The following is a 21,868-nucleotide window of genomic DNA, read 5'->3' on the forward strand; positions in this document are numbered from 1 at the left end:
TATATTCATGCAACAGATTCTTGAAGACGTGAGTACGTGCTAGGCCTGGGTCTGGGGACAAATGAGTTCTATATGGAATGTTCCAGAGATGAGAGAAAGCTTCCCTGAAGTGAGCTGGACTGAGGAAGAGGAGAGGAGTGGAAGAGAGGAAGGTACCCCAGGCGAGGAAACAAGCCGATGCCAAAATGGGGCAGGAGGTGTCGGACAGAGGCTGCACGTGGAAGTCACGACCCGGTCAAGGGTGGGATCTGAAGTGTTGGAAGTTTCCAACTGGTTGTGTGGGTGAACCCAGGAGATCCAGGGTGGGATGGGGGTTGGGGCCACGAACACTAGACTTTCCGAAGCCTTAAACGGTACCCCGTAGGCAGGCGTGGAATAACTGATGCACAAAAATGGTTGTTTCGTTGCGAGAATGTTCGGCATTCTTGTGAGAATTCGGGTTCCATCGTTCCCGCGTGTTAGAGCCATTTCCTGTGAAGTCAGGGACAAGGCGTGCTGCCTGCTATTGCTGCTTTTGTTCAGTGTTATTGGCAGTTCCTGCCTACAGAAAGACAAGAAAAAGAAGTAAAGAGCTTAAGGATCATTGCGACCATCCAAATATTTCTCATTATTGAGTGCGCTTGAAAATATCCCCTTCCTTCTGCATCTTCATGTTTACTCCTGGAGTTTTTAATGGTCTTTCCTTTGTTCTGGCACTATTTGCCTTGATTATCAAGGACAGAATCTTCTATCAACTCCGCCAGGCCGCTATTCTAATTTCCTTTTTACAGATGGAGAAGGAGGTTGTGGGGACTCCATGGGGTCCTCAGGCAGCACCAGTGCGACAGGGATGCTTATCTATCTGCTGGGGCATCTCCATCAAAGCCAAAGAGCTGGGGTACATGTTCTGTACGCTTCTGTACAGAAATGCAGTGGGCGTGTCACAGCTATTTGAACTTCACCAAGCTCACAAAGAGGAGTACCCTCCTAGGAAACCCCAAAGGGTGACCAACTGGAGAAGGTTCTATGAAGTGGTACACAGAGGGGCAGCCACTGTGGCCAATGTTCAGCTCTCCCAAAGCGCCAAGCAAGCCCCCTCAGGCCTCAGGAGCTCTGTGCACCCGTCCGGGCCCAGAACACTTCTCTCTGCTCTTCGCGGGGCTGGCTCCGCCTTCTTTCCCCTGCTCCGAGAGCCCCGCCCACATTGCTCCAGGCTTTGTTACCAACTCGGGCTTCCACCTGCCCTAGGTAGGATGCTTCATGGATGTACCGGGTCTCGTGCTAACGGGGCATCCATCCCCCCAGGTCATCAGAGTGGCCCAGAATCTCATTCTGGGTGCTACAGAACTGCATGAAATGAAGCACTTGGAAAATTCCATGTTTTTCTGCACTTCTTTTTGGGCACAAATGAGAACCTTTCAAGAAAAGAAAGACCTTAGTTATCTCTCCAAACCCCCACATGTGTTCGTCAGTACATTTCTTGAGCACTGCCCAGGTGCCAGCCTGTGCTCAGGTGTCAGCCTGTGCTCAGCTCTAGGGTACACGCAAGGCAGGCTCCCAGCCCAGGGGGACATAGGGGCCCAGTTCCAGCTCAGGGCCATTTACAAGGCTGTGGGCCCACAGAGCCACATCTGCCCCAAAGGATGGCTTTCTCTAATTCCCTCAGGAGCGCTGCAGGCTGGCAACAGGTCCCTGCCATGCAGGGTTAGAGTAGTGGGAGACAGAGTCCTAGAAGTCATCCTGTCTGCTGGCGAGGGCACTGGGGCTCTGAGAAGATGAGTAACTCAGTAACGGACAAGTTCCAAAGCCACAATCTGCCCTGCAGCACGACAAGGGCATTTTGGCAGCATCAGCACTAGCACACACCAGCCCCAATCTCCAGCATCGCGGCTTCTCCCTCTCCCGGATCCCTCTGATGGTGCAGGCAGGTTCCTCTGAGCCCCGAGTTCCCTCCTCTTGACCTTGCCAGCTCCTTCAGCTGAGCTCAACCTGGCTCCTCCCTGTTGCTGCCAAACCTCACTCAGAGCCACCTGCCATCAGAGACAGAGGTCTTGATGAAATTTACTTGGTGAGATGTATTTGGTGAAATGCCTCCTGCAGTTGGTACTTCCTGTCCCAGACATCTTTTAGAGCCAGTCATGCATCCTGGGCTGGGGACAGACCTGAGCAACAGTCCTGCTGAGGAACTCAAGATTCCATTCCCAGTGGCAGCTAAAACCACCACGTACCTAGGAATAAGCTGATATGAATAAAATTGTACAACTTTCCAGAAGGGCGTGAAAGGAGATCTGAGTAAAATGGAGAGACACATCATGTTCCTAGTGGGAAGACTTGGGACTGTAAAAATGTCAGTTGTCTCCAAAGTAATCTATAATAAATTTAATGCAGTTTCAATGAAAATATCAAAGGAATTTTTATGGAATTTGACAAGCTGATTCTAAAGTTAATGTGAAAGGAAAAAAAAAAAAAAGAAAAGAAAATGCACAAGCATAGAATATCCAAAGAAAAATTAATAGTACTTGTGTTGTAGTAAATGATACATCACATAATATTTGCCATTTTAACCATTTTTCAGTGTACAGTTCGGCAGTATTTAATACAATCACACTGTTGCATAAACATCACCACCATCTGTCTCCAGAACTTGCCCATCGTCCCAAACTGAAGCTCTATACCTATGAAATAATAATTCCCTATTCCCCACTCCTCCCACAAGGAAAAAAAAAAAAAAAAGTAAACAAGTAAAAATAAGGGGAATGGTCAAACTAGAAACAAAAATATCTTGTAAACAAGATACAGTCCATTTATCTATCTGTCAGAAGCAAAGCATTTCAAATCCATGAGGAAAGTTAGACTCTATAATAAATGGCATTAGAATAACTAGCCCTCTGATCAAAAAAACTCTACCTCACACCCAACACCCACACAAAGTCCCTTTGATTTAAAGAAACAAATGTAAAAAACAAAACCCTATGAAAGTATTAGAAGAAAAACAGGAAGGATGGATAGATTTGACTACATAAAAACAGTTAACTTCTGAATGACAGAGTCTAAGAACAAAGTTTAGAGACAAGTAACAGACTGGGGAAAACAAACCCGCCATAGACATACAGGAAGGCTACAAGAACAGATCTTGAAATAATAACAGCTTCGCTTTCATCTTTCCCACTTCCTCACGTCAGTCAGAGGTTCCACTTTACCTCCAGGAGAATTAGTTCTTTTATAGCAAGGAAATAAAGACAGAAGCAGCCAATGTTTAGATGTCATTGTTTTTGTAACTTCCCAGATAGTCTACTGAAGACCACATCAGAAACCACACTTTTGAAAACCAAAGCCTTTGATTTGCAAGAGTCTGCTTTTGCTGAGAGAAGAAAATGCTCTTGAAAATCAAAAGGGAAGGTCCTGAAGGAAGCTGCAGATAAAATTTATGCTTTAACTATAGATTGAAAAGAACTTGAGAAGACCCGGCCGTGTGCCTTTGGGAAAGAAAATGGGGTCACTGGACTAGAAGAGAGCAAGGGAGTGGGAGTGAGGCATGACCTTGGGAGAGGTCAAGGGGATCTGGGAGCAGGGAACAGGACATGCAGGACTATGAAGGGGGAGTGGAGTCAGTGCGCAGAGCTGACGAAGCTCCCTCCATCGCTCCTCCTGGGAGCTTCCTGAGGCCTGTGCCATTACCGCAGACCCTCTGGCCTTTCAAGTGCGTGCAACAGGCCACTTTGGCTGAAGAGCTACGTTTCCATTCAGCTCTTCACTGTCTGACAAATGCCTCCATGGACAGCTGTCTGGTGTGCTCAGCAGGAGTGATGCCCAGCCCTGTCCTGAGACTGCTGAAGAGCCCTATCGACACTTATCCCTATTAATGCACCCTCCTGTCACATGGCTCAGGACATTAATCAGCCTTCCACACCAGAGGGTGGGATCTTTGAAATCCACAGGGAGGGTGGTGGTATGCAAGTGAAGACCCTCTGTGATCTGTATTTGTTCAGAACTAGATCATGATGAAAAATCTACCCAGGCTTAGTAGCACCACAATATATAAAAAGTGCCAATAAATCAATGATACCCCCAACCCAACAGAAAAATGGGCAAAAGGTACAAAAAAGAGAATTCACATAAGAAATACATTTAATAATAATAACGAAAATATTTCCAATGTCAGTTCTAATTACAAAAATGCAAGTTAAAATAATAAGATATAGACAAGTGCAGTGGCATGTGTCTGTAATCCCAGCTACTCTGGAGGCTGAGGCAAGAGTATCACAAATTCAAGGCCAGCCTGAGCAACTTACCAAGACCCTGTCTCAAGATAAAAAATAAAAGGACTAAGGATATGTTTCAGTAGTACAGCACCCCTGGGTTCAATCCCCAGTACAAAAAAAAAAAAAAAAAAAGAAAGAAAGGAAGGATAACTCAGCAATTATAAAGGTACACACCTTTAAACTCAGTAATTCCACCTCTGCCAAAGTATCCAGGAGTTGCTTGAGAAAAATCGAAGATAAAGGGATCTGTCCAATATGTGAAGAGTTGTTTAGCCACATTTTTTATAGTGAAAAACTGGGTAACAGATTGAATTCAGATGGAGGAAGAACACAGAGCAATTGAGAGTTGGAGAGGGAGGTGAGAGGCCAAGGCAGAGGCAGAAATGGGGCCAGTGGTGACTAAACCAGTGCAGAGGCAGGAGTGATGGGAGGGGCAGGAAGGAGCAGGGGGACACCAAGGCAGACAATTAGATGGGGAAAAGTGGGTCAGAGAAAGCTAGAGAGTGGGGAGAGCCAGAGATGAGGACAGGGGCTGGGCCTAAAGAAGCCCAGGGCCAAGACTAGGTACCTCCCTGGACTTAGGGAGGGCCCGGCCCCAGGATAGCCCCCGTCAGCCCCTTGACATGCCCATCAACACCACAGGCCTAGGTCCTGACCCAGGCAGCTGAGCAGAACCCATCTTCCATCTCAGAGTTGGAAAGATCAGGAACCATGGGTGGCTGCTCAGATAACCCTAAGCAGGGCAGTGACATGACGGAGCCTGCGTGTTCACAGAGCTCACGTCTGTGAAGAGGAAATGGTTTGGACCCGGCAAAAATACTCTGAGAAATACTGGGTACTTCTGAGAGCAAGGCAGGGCCACCAAGAGGTTTCACATCACACACATGTGCAGAATACAGGTTCACACATGCATGCATGCACGTGCACGCGCGCACACACACACACACCCTGGAAGGGACACACACCTGTTATAGCCCACCTGGAGGCGTTCTAGGTCCTAGTAAGGACCAGAAGTATCAGGTGGAGGTGCGCGGGTGGGAGGAGCTGCACCTGGCAGCAGGAACTTGTTTTTGAACCCACATGAGAGCCTTTCAAGACACATATAGACACTGGGGGTCCCTCCCCACACCCCCAGGCCCACCTGACTCTGGGCAGCTGGGGAGACCATTGTGTGCACCTTCCCCGAACCCACTTCAAACAGGCCCTGCAACTTCCCTCTGCTTTTCTGCCTCGGGCTTCTCTTTAGTTGGGGAAGGTCACTTCCATCTTTTTTGTTTTTTTTTAATTTGTCCTAATTAGTTATACATGACAGTAGACTGCACTTTGACACATCATACATAAATGGAGTATGCCTTCTCATTCATCTGGTTGTACATGATGTAGTTACACAGGTCATGTAATCATATATGTACATAGGCTGATAATGTCCGATCCATTCTACTATCATTCCTACCTCCATGCCCCCTCCCCTCCCTTCACTCTCCTCTGTCTAGTCCAAATTTTCTCTATTCTCCACCCCCCCCATTGTGAATTATCATCTGCATATCAGAGAAAACATTCAGCCTTTGGTTCTTCAGGATTGGCTTATTTTACTTAAGATAATATTCTCCAGTTCCATTCCTGTATTGGCAAATGCCATAATTTCATTCTTCTTTATGCCTGAGTAATATTCCATTGTGTGTATATACCACCGTTTCTTTATCCACTCACCTGTTGAAGGGCACCTAGGTTGGTTCCATAGTTTAGTGATTGTGAATTGAGCTGCTATAAACATTGATGAGGCTGCATCACTGTAGTATGCTGATTTCAAGTCCTTTGGGTATAATCCTAGGAGTGGGATGACTGGGTCAAATGGTGGTTCCATTCCAGGTTTTCTTAGGAGTCTCCACACTGCTTTCCATAGTGGTTGCACCAATTTACTGTCTAGGGAAGGCTACTGACATGCTCTGTACAGTCTTTCGGGGGGTGCCCAGAGAAACTGAGCTCCGATTGCCTGAGTGTCAGCTACTCATTGATTCTTTTTTAGTTGACTTTGTCCCTTCTCCATATTACTTCTCTTCTCCTTTAAAGGTGCTTCCTAAGACTATCTCCCAAATATACTACTTGTACCCAAGTCCTTTTCCTAGAGTCTACTTCTTTGGGGAACTGGAACAAAGACAGATGTGGCTTCATAGATGTGGCCATGTACTTGGTAGCACATCAGGAGACACGCACACAGAGTGGCACTTGGTTATGGAATTCCCTGTCAAACTTTTGTATTAATCAGCTCAGCAATGGGTGGTTATTGCTGGAATCCATTATTTTATTAAGGGATGTAAAAAAAAAAAAAAGTAGTTTTCTAATCCTATCAATCCTTCCACATTTATTAGTTGTTTTTTTTTTTTTTTTCATAAAGAACTTTCCCTCGTAAACGAGGGCTTTTAAGTTGAGATGAAATAGTGGAAGAATGACAGGATAAAGGCCTAATTCTTTCTTTTTCATTGCTAACTCTCAGAACAAGGAACTGTGTCCTAGTTACCACTGAAAGCATTTAATGATACTTGTTTGATTTGGGGTGTGTATGTGTGTGTGTGTGTGTGTGTGTGTGTGTGTGTGTGTGTGAACAAATGAGTGTTCATATATTCATTGTGTTTCAATACATTTCAGTCATTATTTTTTCATCTTTATCCATTGGGCACCCCTTCTGGTTGGCTCCTAGGACCTTCAGACATAATCTTAATACTCTTTGACGATGTCCTTGCTTTCTGGACCAAAAAGATGTCTCGGGTTCATGTTGTCTATTTCCTGCCCCAGACCTGGAATCTGCCATTCCTGCAAAAAACCCTGGTTCCTGGTAGTTGGAGAACACAGTCTGACCCCTGGGGGTGCTCATTGGTACTGGATTGTTACTGCTTCTGAACTTTGTCAGCGGACAGAGCTGTCAAACACTTTTGGAACAGGAGAAACTAAAGGATTATGAGTTTCTGCTGATCTTTCCAATTCAAATATAACATTTCAGGGTTTTTATGTAATCTCTTTGATCTTATCCTCACATCTCTTTTCTCATACACTGAAGATCTTAGGTTCTAGCATTAGCATAATTACTTATTTGCATTATCCTGTGATTTTTATAAAATAGTTTCAAAAATAATGTCAATACTTTTTTAAACTAGCAATAAGACTTTCAAATGAAGTTTTAAGATTTCTTTGAAGCTCTTTTTGTCCTTAGAAAATATTTCTTTAAGGACATACAGTCAATATGCTGTGAGGTAAAGTCATTCTTGAAATAATTATTTTTACTGAGTGGTTATTTCACCAATTTGATATATATTTAAAGTTCTTCATTTCAGATTGCTTTCAACTTTTAGGGATTGCTTTTTCCCCTTTTCTTTTTGATTTAATGTTATTTGGGAATGTGTTAAATATTTATGTGATTCCAAATTCAAAACCACATAAAAGTGTGTATCTAGAGAATTTCAGTTCCATCAGTGTCTCTCTACCCTGTTCCTTCCCCTGTAAGTAATCATTTTTATCATTTTTTTATTTGTTTATCCTTCCAGTGTTTTTTTTTTTTTGCAAATACAAACAAATGTGTATACATATTTATACCCTTCTTGCTCCTTTGTTACACAAAAGATAGCATGCACTATATTCAGTTCTAAACCTTGTGTTTTTCACTTATTATATCACGAGGATCATTCCATTGCAATGTACTGTCCATGCTTCTTCTTACAGCTTGATAGTATTCCACTGTGTGAATGTCCCAGTTTACACAATTAACCTCCTAATGATGGACGTTTGGATTATTTCCAGTATTTTGCTAATTCAATAATGCTACAATGGGTTACCTTGTGCATAGTCATTTTAGTAGTTTTTCCCAGCGTTTCTTTAGGATAGAAATCCACCAGTGGGATTACTGGGTCAAAGGGTAAATGCATTAAGTGATTATGTTTCTTTTGTTTAGATGTTTCCAAGTTCCCTTCCAAAATGTTGTATCATTTGTGTTCCCACTAATAACCGTTTTCAGTCATTCATTCAGTAAACGCATATTGCATTCCCTACTATGTATCAGACACTTTTGTGGGGGGGTGGGTACTGGGGATTTTACCACTGAGCTACATCCTTAGCCCTTTTTATTTTTATTTTGAGTCAGGGTCTCACTAAGTTGCCCAGGCTGGGCTGGAATTTGCTATCCTCCTGCCTCAGCCTCCAGAGCAGCTGGAATTACCCCACACACACACACCTGACTGGGCATTTTCTTATTTGCTGAGGAAACAACAGTGAAAAAGGCAAACATGGTCCTTTGATGCAGAAGTTATAGTCTGGTGAGGAAGTGAGAGTGAGCAGACAACCCCCAAATAATCATTTATGTGTTTGGGAGGGAAAGTACTGATTCTATAAGTGTGTATAATAAGTATCCTTTACCTGATTTGGGGATCAGGAAAATTTCACTGATGATAATGTCTAAGGTGAAATTTAATGAACAAGTAAGTATTAGCCAGAAAAGTGGGTGGGAAAAACACTTGGGCCAAAGAAGAAGTCAAACTTGGATCAAAACAAATTTTTATAAAAAGAGAGAGAAATGCTTTATAACAAAACCCATAGGGAAAGATAGTGCACCATGATCAAGTGGGTTTCATCCCAGGGATGCAAGGTTGGTTCAACATCAGGAAATCAATAAATGTCATTCACCATATCAATAGACTTAAAGTCAAGAATCACATGATTATTTCAATAGATGCAGAAAAAGCATTTGATAAAATACAGCACCCCTTCATGCTCAAAACACTAGAAAAAATAGGGATAGTGGGAACATTCCTTAACATTGTGAAGGCCATTTATGCTAAGCCCATGGCTAATATCATTCTAAATGGTGAAAAACTGAAAGCATTCCCCCTAAAAACTGGAACAAGGCAGGGATGCCGTCTTTCACCACTTCTATTCAACATCGTTCTTGAGACTCTGGCCAGAGCAATTAGACAAACCAAAGAAATTAAAGGGATACGAATTGGAAAAGAAGAACTCAAACTATCCCTAGTTGCTGATGATATGATTATATACTTAGAGGAACCAGGAAATTCCACCAGAAAACTTTTAGAACTCATAAGTGAATTCAGTAAAGTAGTGGGATATAAAATCAATGCACATAAATCTAATGCATTTTTATACATAAGTGATGAATCTTTGGAAAGAATAATTAGGAAAACTACCCCATTCACAATAACCTCGAAAAAAATAAAATACTTGGGAATCAATCTCACAAAAGAAGTGAAAGACCTCTACAATGAGAACTACAGAACACTAAAGAAAAAAATTAAAGAAAACCTTAGAAAGATCTCCCATGTTCTTGGATAGGAAGAATTAATATTGTCAAAATGGCCATACTACCTAAAGTGCTATACAGATTCAATGCAATTCCAATTAAAATCCCAATGACGTACCTTACAGAAATAGAGCAAGCAATTATGAAATTCATCTGGAAGAATAAGAAACCCAGAATAGCTAAAGCAATCCTTAGCAGGAAGAGTGAAGCAGGAGGTATCGCAATACCATATCTTCAACTCTACTACAAAGCAATAGTAACAAAAATGGCATGGTATTTGTACCAAAATAGAAAGGTAGATCAATTGTACAGAATATAGGACACGGACACAAACCCAAATAAATACAATTTTCTCATACTAGACAAAGGTGCCAAAAATATGCAATGGAGAAAAGATAGCCTCTTCAACAAATGGTGCTGGGAGAATTGGAAATCCATATGCAACAGAATGAAACTAAACCCATATCTCTCACCATGCAAGAAACTAAACTCAAAACGGATTAAGGACCTCGGAATCAGACCAGAGACCCTGCAGATTATAGAAGAAAAAGTAGGTCCAGATCTTCAACATGTCGGCTTAGGACCAGACTTCCTCAACAGGACTCCCATAGCACAAGAAATAAAAGCAAGCATCAATAACTGGGATAGATTCAAACTAAAAAGCTTTCTCTCAGCAAAGGAAACTATCAGCAATGCGAAGAAAGAGCCTACAGAGTGGGAGAAAATCTTTGCCAATCATACTTGAGATAGAGCACTAATCTCCAGAATCTATAAAGAACTCAAAAAACTCTACACCAAGAATGCAAATGATCCAATCGACAAATGGGCTAAGGAAATGAATAGACACTTCACAGAAGATCTACAAGCAATCAACAAAAATATGGAAAAATGTTCAACATCTCTAGTAATAAGAGAAATGCAAATCAAAACCACCCTAAGATTCCATCTCACCCCAATTAGAATGGCGATTATCAAGAATACAAGCAACAACAGGTTGGCAAGGATGTGGGGAGAAAGGTACACTCATACATTGCTGGTGGGACTGCAAATTAGTGCAGCCACTCTGGAAAGCAGTGTGGAGATTCCTTAGAAAACTTGGAATGGAACCACCATTTGACCCAGCTATCCCACTCCTCGGCCTATACCCAAAGGACTTAAAATCAGCATACTACAGAGATACAGCCACATCAATGTTCATAGCTGCTCAATTCACAATAGCCAGATTGTGGAACCAACCTAGATGTCCTTCAATTGATGAATGGATAAAGAAACTGTGGTATATATATACAATGGAATATTACTCAGCCATAAAGAATGATAAAATTATGGCATTTGCAGGCAAATGGATGAAACTGGAGAATATCATGCTAAGTGAGATAAGCCAATCTCAAAAAACCAAAGGACGAATGATATCGCTAATAACTGGATGATGACACATAATGGGGGGTGGGAGGGGTTAGTGTTAGGGTTAGAGTTAGGGTTAGGGAGGGGGGCAAGAATGGAGGAAGGAAGGACTGTATAGAGGGAAAAGACTGGTTGGAGGGGTGGGGGAAGGGAAAAAATAAGAGAATGAATCAAACAACATTACCCTATGTAAATTTATGATTACACAAATGGTATGCCTTTATGCCATGTACAAACAGAGAAGCAACATGTATCCCATTTGTTTACAATAAAAAAAAAAAAACCCATAGGGTGCGGTGATCAGTATTTAGAAGACAATTTCTAATTTTAAATTATTTTATTGTTTAAAAAAAAGCTGAAAATAAATGAACTAAACATGCAGCTTAACAACCCAGAAAAAAAGACTAAGATAAACAAAAGAAAGTAGATAAAATTAATAAAGATAAAACAAGAGAAAATAATGAAATAGAAACTAAAGAAATAAAAAGTAGTTAAAAGAATACATTTTTAAAACTAGCTCTTTGAGGGCTGGGGAGGTAGCTCAGTGGCAGAGCACTTGCCTGGTACACATGAGGCCCTGGGTTCAAACCCTAACAAACCTAAATAAGCAAAAAAGAAGAAAAAAATACACATAAGAGTTGAAAAGGGAGATATCATTATGGTAACAAAACTAAGAGAATTAAAAGATAGCATTGTGGCAATGAACGTGTGCAGTTTATAGGAGGCTGACAATCAATCAAAATATCAATTACCAAAGTTGACACAAGAAGAAATAGAAAGAGCAAAGAAAAGTTTTAAAAGGCCATTGAGGGCTGGGGAGATAGCGCAGTTGGTAGAGTGCTTGCCTCGCAAGCACAAGGCCCTGGGTTCAATCCCCAACACCGCAAAAAATAAAAAAATAATTAAAAAAAAAAAAAAAAAGGTCATTGAAACAAGGTATAGGTCTTGGTCTCTCTCTCTCCCTCTCTCTCTGTCTACCTTTGTGTATGGACACCGCTCTCCTGTTACACATAGTCCCTGCTAAGGTTTGAATATAAATGTCTCCCCACCCCCGCAATTCATGTGGTTAGAATTGAAGACCCAACACAATAGTATGAAGAGGGGTGGCCTTCAGGCGATGACTAAATCATGAGGGCTCTGCAAGTGGAATCCTCATAAAAGGATCAGTGGGAAATAACTACCCTTTGGCCCTCCATTCCTTCCGCTATGTGGAAGACGAAGCAGTAAGTTGCCATCTTGGAAGCAGAAATTGGGCCCTCACCAGACATGGAACCCAACAGCACCTTGAAGTTGGACTTCTAACCTCTAGAACCGTGGGAAATAAATTTCAGCTCTACGTAAATTTGAGTTCTGTGTACTCAATCTCGGGCATTTTGTTCTAGCAGCATGAACTGAGACAGTCTCCATATGACCAAAAGAGATCTACTGGTAATCTCAGAGGTAGCTGCGCTGGCAGCCTACAGCCCCCATTCTCTGGTGTAACCTAAGAATGAGTTATCCTGTTAATTATGATAGCAATAATAATAATAACAACAAAAACAAAAACTGTTGGCCGATCACTGAGCTTCAGCAAGGTCAGTAAATTCCAGCATCTGTAGGATGCACACAGCATTGGTTTAGGTTGGATCATATGCCTCCTCTTCGTGGCTGAGCTGACTGGGGCCCAGTGATTGGTAACTCCACTCAGACCCCATGGAGTTGGGGAGAGTTACCTGAGGGACCGTAAGCCTACAGATGGTTACAGTCCACCACAGGTGCTCCATCACTTTTAGACAACAAAAACAAGAAGAAACAAGTAGAATGTGTAATAGATGGGAGAACAGCATGGTGAACTGTGACCCCAAGTCAGTCCAAGCCACACTGTGCAGCTAAAATTTACCTGGTTACTAGCCCAAATACCATCTATTTAACATTCAGCAAATATTTGTGAAGCAACTACCTTACTCTGCACATTGTGCTAGATGAAAATTGGTTAAAAGAAAGGTAGGTAGATCGATGGATGGATGGATGCTGAGTTGGTGGTACAGGCCTGTAATCCCAGTGGTTCGGGCGGTTGAAACAGAAGGATTGAGTTCAAAGCCAGCCTCAGCAACTTAGCAAGAACCTGTCTCTAAATAAAACAGGCTGGGGATGTGCATCAGTGGTTAAGCACCCCTGGTTTCAATCCCTACTGAGAGGAAGGAAGGAAGGAAGGAAGGAAGGAAGGAAGGAAGGAAGGAAGGAAGGAAGGAAGGAAGGAAGGAAGGAAGGAAGGAAGGAAGGAAGGAAGGAGGGAGGGAGGGAAGGAGGGAGGGAGGGAGGGAGGAAGGAGGAAAGAAGGAGGAAGGAAGGAAGAAAATAAGAATACCTGTCCTCATGGTGTCTCCATCCATAGAGTTATGGATGCAACCAGATAAACAAAAGAGCCTATTCAGTTCAAAATTATTTATTGTAAAATGAAAAACCATGTTTACATATCTTAAGGACAAAAAAAAAATGCAAAACCCAGCTCCGACCTGAGTGAGCACACTGCCTCCTTTGAGGTAAAAGACCTGTAAAACGAGCACAGTCGCACATCACGTAAGGCAGGGTGTGAGCGTCACAGAGTGCCTGTGAGCAGCCTCGATGGCACAGCCTGCTAAACACTAGGCTATAGAGCACCGCCGTCACACACACAGTCGGCTGCTGACTGAGACAGTGCTGCGCAGCCTATGACTGAAACTGGAATCCAGGAAGCAGCCTCCAAGAGCTTCCATGTCGTCGGTTCAAAGAGGCACTTTTAAGTAGTAGTTAAGCACATGGATTCTCAGTTCTGGTCAGCACTTGAGCATGTGGATTCCAGCTCTACTACTTATTGACTGGATGATCTTGGATAAGTTTCTTAGTCTTCTTTGTGTCTCAGCTTCCCCATCTGTGAAATAGAGATAAAAATTTACTTCTCTCATGGAATTATTCACACAGAAAGTATTTATTGGGTATCTACCAAATGCCAGGCATTATCTTAGGGCATTTGGTAGACATTAGGGAAAAACAAAGATCCTATCCTCTAGCAGGAAGACAAACAGTAAACACAATAAATAAGCTAATTATATGTATTTTTGGAAGCGATAAGTGTTATAGAAAAAAAGAGTACAGTAGAAAAAGAGGAAGAGAGAGGGCTGAGCGGACGGGTTGCTAAATTGATGGTGTGGCCAAAGACAGCTTCCATGAGGTGGTGAGGTGAATAGGACTTGGAGGAGGTGAGTGAGTGAGTGGAAGCAGATACTTGGAGAAAGAGCTTTGCAGATAGAGGGACCAGCTGATGCAAAAGCCCTACGACAGGCACTTGTCTGGGAAAACTGGAAAAAACAGGAAGGCCAGTGTGGCTGAAGCTATGTAGGGGAGAGAGGAGCAGCAAAAGGAATCAGCCAGCCGTGGTGCTGCACACCTGTAAAGCCAGCAACTCAGGAGGCCGAGGCGGGAGGATCACAAGTTCAAAACCAGCCTCGGAACTTAGCAAGGCCCTAAAACAACTTAGACCCTATCTCTAAATAAAATATAAAAAAGGGCTGGGAATGTGGCTCAGTAGTCCAGTGCCCCTGACTTCAATCCCTGGTACCAAAAAAAAAAAAAAAAAAAAAAGGAATTAGGTCATGGTGAGGCCTGGAGACCACAGACCACTGCAAGGACTTTGGTTTTTGCTCAGAATAAAATGTGGAGCCACTGAAGGTTTTGAGGAGTAACATGATCTGACTGACATGTTTAAGGACCCCTCTGGACACTATGTTGAGTATAGAGTACAAGTGGGCAAGGCCAAAGCAGGGAGACCAGTTAGGAGTCTGGTGCGATCATGCAAGTGAAGTGAGAGGTGGCAGTGGTTGAGAAAAAGGTGACAGTAGTGGAGGTGGTAGGAATGGCCATGTGGACATATTTTGATGGTAGAACCAATGAAATTTCCCAATTAGAATATGGGGCGTGAAGTAGAGGAATACACACTTCTTGGTCTGAGCAACTAGAAGGAAGCATGCCAACTTTTGTTTCAGGCAGGTGGGTTAGGGGGAAGGCCGGGGATTCCGTTCCGAACGTGTTTAGTTTGAGAGGTCTCTGTACATCCAAGTGCAGAGGCTGAGGAGACGGCTGGATCCTCTAGTATGGAGGTGAGAATTCTGGACTGACAATAGAAATGTGGGAGCCACAGGTATATAAATAAACGTATGGAGGGTCATGGAACTGGATGAGAGCTGCAAGAAATTTGAAGAATGTCCAGGAAGGAGAAAAGCGTCAAGACCGAAGATCCACGACAGCAACATTAAGAGGAAGAGCAAAGAGGAGCAAAGCACAAGAGCGCGTTGGTGTGGTCAGTGAGGCAGAAGGAAACCCAGGGGGAGAGAAGTCACGGAGGTGTGTCTCCAGGAAGAGAGGGTGAGCTGCATGTCAAATGCCGCTGACAGGTCACACAAGATGAAGGAAGGCAACGTGGGCAGCGTGCTGGGAGAAAAGAGACTGGGGGACAGACATGGGGAGGAAGCAGCCTGTCCCGAGGAGTTCTGCTGCAGAGACTGGTAAAATAAATACATAAAGTGGTAGCTGGCAGGAAAATCTGGGAAGTAATGTTTGGTTTCTTCCTTTCATTTATTTATTTAGGTACTGGGGATTGAACACAGGGGCACTTAACCACTGAGCTACATCCCCAATCCTTTTTTATTTTTTATTTTGAGATAGGGCCTTGCTAAGTCACTGAGTCTGGCCTCAAACTTTATTGAGATCCCCTGCCTCAGCCTCCCCAGTCACTGGGATCATAGGTGTGCACCGCCACACCTGGCTCTTCACTTTATAAAATGGGAGCACTCAGGGTGTGTTCTTTTGCTGACAGGAATAGCCCAGGTGGGAGGCAGGTCACTGCTGAGAATAAGATGGAAGGAGGTGCTGGAAGGTTGAGCGGGGAAGAGAGCAGAATATGTGAAATGAACCCTTAAAAGCCCGTGGGGGAGTGAAGGCTCAATGGCACAAAGTGCCCTAGCCAGAGAGCCTTCGGGCCTACTTGAGATTTGTGGACAAGAATGGTAAGAATTCACTGAGCGGGCTGGGGAGATAGCTCAGTTGGTAGAGTGCTTGCCTTGCAAGCACAAGGCCCTGGGTTCAATCCCCAGCACTGCAAAAAAAAAAAAAAAAAAAAAAAAAAGAATTCATTGAGCTCGTATATAACACATGAAAAGCACTTAGACCAGAATCTGGCACATAGAAAATGCTATTTCGGTATTAGCTATTATTATTTAAAACTAAGTATAGAAAAGCCTAAGATGACTCTGAAAGCAGTATGGAGATTCCTCAGAAAGCTTGGAATGGACCCACCATTTGACCCAGCTATCCCACTCCTCGGTTTATACCCAACTTAAAATCAGCATACTACAGTGATACAGCCACATCAATGTTCAAAGCTGCTCAATTCACAATAGCTAGATTGTGGAACCAACCTAGATGCCCTTCAATGGACAAATGGATAAAGAAACTGTGGTATATATACACAATGGAATACTATTCAGCCATAAAGAAGAATAAAATTATGGTATTTACTAGTAAATGGATGAAGTTGGAAAATATCATGCTAAGTGAAATAGGCCAAGCCCCAAAAACCAAAGGCCGAATGTTTTCTCTGATAAGTGCATGGCAATATATAACAATGGGGGGGGTGGGGGAAGAGAAGGAACTTTGGATGATGTAGAGGAAAAAGGGGTGGGAGGGGATGGGGATGGAAAAACAGTAGAATGAAACAGACAGTATTACCCTATATGTATGTATGATTACATGAATGGTGTGAATCTACATTGTGTACAATATAGAAATGAAAAGTTGTACCCCATTTGTGTACAATGAATCAAAATGTGTCTGTAAAAATAAAAAAATATTTTAATAAAATAAAATAAAATAAAGAAAAGCCTAAGATGATCTGAACTACAGTATTAATAACTTTGTGATAAGAAGAAATCTACTCATGTCTGGCATTTAATGCTTTAGCATGGTTGAGACTATGTGATCCATTAGGATGACAACCTTGTAACTAATGGAAACGTGCAATGCAGTAATTGAGTAAGACTTAGGATTTCAGGTCGGAATCTTACTGAAGTCATGTACAAATTAGAACATCTGAGTTTTAGACTCACTATATTTATTAGTTTAATTTTCTGGATTGATAAGGACTATTTTGTTCTAAGGAAGGTTTCGTTTGTTAAGTGAGAACACTTAAATACTTAAAAAAAGAAATCAAATATGTTTAAAATTTATCATTGCAGTTTTACAATGGTGAAGGTGTTTAATTCATTGAATTTGTAAGTGGGACCGAGCATTATTCAAGATCTCCTTAAAAATGATTGTTAACATTTATTAGGCTTATAAATAGAATAATACGATTTGTAAGCTGAACATAAAAGCCTAAGGAAGGACTGAGGTTTATGAATTTGTAATTTTAATAAACTGACTCCACTTTTAAAACCAAAATAAACCTTCTTAATAGTCTTCTCTGAAGACAAAAATCATCCTCAAGGGCATTGAAGAAGAGTGTTGACCAATTGTAGGAGCGGCGAGTTCTTGTGGGAGAAGAATCAAAACTTAAGACAAACTATCTGAACTGGGGTTGTGGCTCAGCGGTGGAGCGCTTGCCTAGCATGTGTGAGGTACTGGGTTCGAGTCTCAGCACCACCTATAAATAAATTAAATAAAGGTCTGTCGACAACTAAAAAAAATATATAAAAACCAAAGACAAATTACCTTGCTGGGGAGGCTCCTCAGGAGCTCCCTGAGTGGGCGCCATGTGAAGAAGGAAGGGAATGTGGTGGGGGCACGGTGACAGATGGTCACCCAGCTGAGGTGGGAGCTGAGAGATCGGGGTGTCTTCAGTGCGGCTGAGAGGCCTGAGAGAAGGAAATTGAAAGGAAAAAGAGGCCAAAAGGTGGGCAGTTGTGGCACACACCTGTAATTCTGGCAACCCAGGAGGCTGAGTCAGGAGGAGCTCAAGTTCAAGGCCAGACTCAGCAATTTAGTGAGGCCCTATCTAAAAATAAATAATAAAAAGCACTGGGGATATAGCTCAGTGGTAGAGCGCTCTTGGGTTCAATTCACAGTGCCAAAATATGAAAGGAAAGAAAAAGAAGAGATATCAGAAATGAGCATTCTGTACTGAACCTTACATTAGTCAGGTTCTCCAGAAAGTCAGAACCTATAAGGAGATTTAGCTGGAGATAGATAGATAGACAGTCAGATATTAAAGGAATTGGTTCACATGATTATGGAGTCTGAGAAGTCCCATGATATGCCATCTTCAGGCTAGAGAACCAGGGAAATTTGTAACATAGCTCAGGCCAAGTACAAAGGCCAAAGAATCAGGAGAGCAGATACTGTAAGTCTCAGTCAAAGGCCAAAGACCCATGAACTTGTGGAGTTGCAGTACAAGTCCCAGAGTCCAAAAGTTGGAGCACCTGGAGTTTCTGATGTCCAAGGGCAGCAGAAATAGAGTCCCAGTTCCAGTAGAGATTGAATTTGCCTTTCTTCTGTCTGCTTGTCTATCCTGACCCTCTACCAATTGAGTGATACCCACCACAGTGGGTAACATGGGTAGATCATCTTTACTAAGTCCATTGATTCAAATGCCAATTTATTTCAGAAACACTCTCACAAACATACCCAGAAATCATGCTTTATGAGCTACCTGGGTACCACATAACCCAGTCAAGTTGACACATGAAGTTAACCATTACAAATCCCTTTGATATTATTTAGAACATGCCAATAAAAATGTGACTTACTTTATTATTATTATTATTGCTGAAGAGTCTTCTAATACAATCCTAGGCCAAGACTGACCATGCAGGGCCCTGGTGTGGGGCAGTCTGGGGCTCCAGGTGGAAAGCTGATTGTAGAGGTTGTCCCTGTGTCTCTGTCCTGGCAAGGGGTGCTGAACTTGGAAGGCACATGGGCCTAGGTCCCAGAGCCTGGGTGATGACCTTCACAGAGGTAGTTCTAGAGCCTTCCCTCAGCCAGGAGGAGCTCTTCAGGACTGTCCTTCTCCCTTGGCCTGACTCCTGGCTCACCAAACTACTTCTGGGTTTCGTTTCATCCTGTTTTTCAACTTCTGTCTATTTAGAGTATGCTTTGTGCCAGACTTTGCTCTCATCTTGCTAAAACACTCATGAGAACTCAGGTACATGTCCCAGTTCCCCCTCCCCCAAAGTCACCTGACTGGTTGGCCTGTCCCTAGAACCCAAACTCTTTTTTTTTTTTTAATTGCATGTTCTTCATGTTTCCATTAATGATGTCATAGTCACTTGCTTTTTTATCCCTTTATTTTATTCATTTACTTTTATGTGGTACTGGAGGATTGAACCCAGTGCCTCACACATGCCAAGCATGTGCTCTACCACTGAGCCACGACCCAGCCCACTAGTACCCAAACTGGTTTGGGTTTGAACGTATGTGTCCCTCCAAGACCCACGTGTGGATATTTAAACCTCGAGGAGCTGGTATTAAGAGGCGAGGCCTTTGGGGAGGTGATTATTAAATGGCTCCAGAGAACTAGCTGCCCCTTTCTGTCCCTCTCCGTCACATGAGAATGTTGCTGCAAGGAGACACCATCAAAGGAGAGTGCCCTCCACAGATACCAAACTTATTGGTACCTTGATCTTGATTTCCCAGCCTCCAGAAATGAAAAAATAATTTCAGTTTTTTATAAGTTATCTGGGGTCTCGGGTATTTTGTTATAGCAACACAAACAGACTAAGACCACTACCATACTGCCCTGCCTCTCAACCACAAAGCTCACCTTCCAGAAACCTTCATGTCAAGCTTAGAGGTGGTAGGAATGAACCTTAGTCTCCTCAGATATAAAATGGGAATAATGTATCCTATGTGCTGGGCAGTTGTATCAATTAACAGGAAAAGCTGTTCCAGGACATAGAGAGAGATGGAAATATACCTAGCGTTCTTTAGAAAGACCTTGTCCCCCAGGGTGGGAGGGGGTGGGGAAGGAAAGATAGTAGAATAAGATAGACAATATTACCCTATGTATATGTATGATTACATGAATGGTGTGAATCTACATTGTGTACGACCATAGAAATGAAAAGTTATACCCCATTTGGGTACCATGAATCAAAATGCAACCTGTAAAAATGTTTTAAAAATTAAATTAAAAAAAAAGACTCTGCCCCCCAAACTTGACTAGGAGAGTACAGAAAAAGAAAAGGTCAACTTCCACTACTCAAATCAGTGCAAAACTCCTAAATAACCCTGTAACAGAATGAGAAATGTGCTATTTCTTGTACAACTGAGTTTGTAGACTTGGTTCAGACCTTTTTAAATATTAGCAAGGCTTGGCATGGTGGTACATGCCTGTAATCCCAGTTACTCAGGAGGCTGAGGCAGGAGGATCACAAGTTTGAGACCAGTTTTAGCAACTTCATGAGACCTTATCTCAAAACAAAAATAAAAAGTTTTGTGGGTGCAGTTCAGTGGTAGAGCACCCAGGGGTAAATCTCCAGTACCACCACCACCACCATCATCATCATCAATTTTTAAAATATCAGCAAGAAGAACCTAACAATGCATTAGAAGAGAAATATACCATGACCAAGTGGTGCTGATTATAGGAATGTCAGGATAGTTCAACATTAATAAATCTATTAATACAATTCATTCTAGGAAATAGACTATGACAATGACTTAAAAGAAAATAAACCCTGACCGAGTCCTGTATATTGTAGTAATAAAAAGATCTGTATTAGAAGATCTATTCATATAATTTATTTTATTAATAAGCAGACAAAATCATATTACATGTTAAAGATAATGAAAATGCATTTGATAAATATAATATCCATAACTAAATTTTTTAAATCCAAGCAAAAGAGAAAGAACATATTTTCTTATGATTATTCTTTCAGTGTCTCAAACCAACTTTAAGCACATGTTCCACAATGAAACTGTAGTTCCATTTGGTGTAGAACAATCTAAGATTCCTACCAGGACTCTTAACTAACATTGTTTCGAAAGTCCTAGTTGATTTAATTAAGGAAATACATGAAAAGAGATACAAATGTTAGAAAGGAGGCAAATAGTCATTATTTAAAGTTCATATGATTATATATCTAGAAGTCCCTGCAGAAATCCATTAAAAATATTAAGTCCAGGAACACGGCCAATTACAAAATAAATATACAAAAATCAATAGCATTCCCATCAAACAATAAAAAGCAATTAGAAAGTGTGACAAAGAGAGATTCCATTCATAATATCAGTAAAGGCAGAAAATAGGTAGAAATAAACTTACCACAAGTGTGTAAGAAAAGATGCATGGAAGAACAATGAAAAAGACCTGGAGGTATATACACACTGTCATGGATAGAAATACTCGAGGTTTAAACCCCACCTCACTCCCTCAAATTAATATAAAATTTACACATTTCAACTCAAAATCCCTAAATGCCTTATCTTAGAACTTAGAAAAGTGATTCCTTAATTTGGAGACTAAAGCTAAAAGAATGTTCAGGAAAAGTCTGGAATATGTGTGAGAAAGGATTTACCCATACACTTTGTATGTTGGGAACATTTAGCAATGAATGACGTACTGGCAACAGTCCTTCTCGAATGTACCTGGGATTCCGTTTTAATCAGGTGTGGTAAGAGACAGTACCTTGGAAAGAAGATCTGTTTTTTTGTTGTTGTTGTTGTTGTTTTAATATTTTTTATTTTGTACAATGAAGAAGATCTATTACTTGCAGCTCCCCACGGAGCAGGCATGGACACCACTGGGGGGCACGTGGGGAGGCCCCAGGGTCGGGCAGGAAGGAGCAGGAGCAGGAGGAAGGCGTGGGCGCAAGCCTTCTGCAGGAAGGAACGGGTGAGGCGGGGTGAGTAACTGAGCCGTTTGGAAATGGAGAGTCTGAATAATTTCAGTGACTCTGAGAATTTGAAG

The sequence above is a fragment of the Sciurus vulgaris genome, assembly GCF_902686455.1.
Source record: "Sciurus vulgaris genome assembly, chromosome: 1".
Classification (NCBI taxonomy): Eukaryota; Metazoa; Chordata; class Mammalia; order Rodentia; family Sciuridae; genus Sciurus; species Sciurus vulgaris.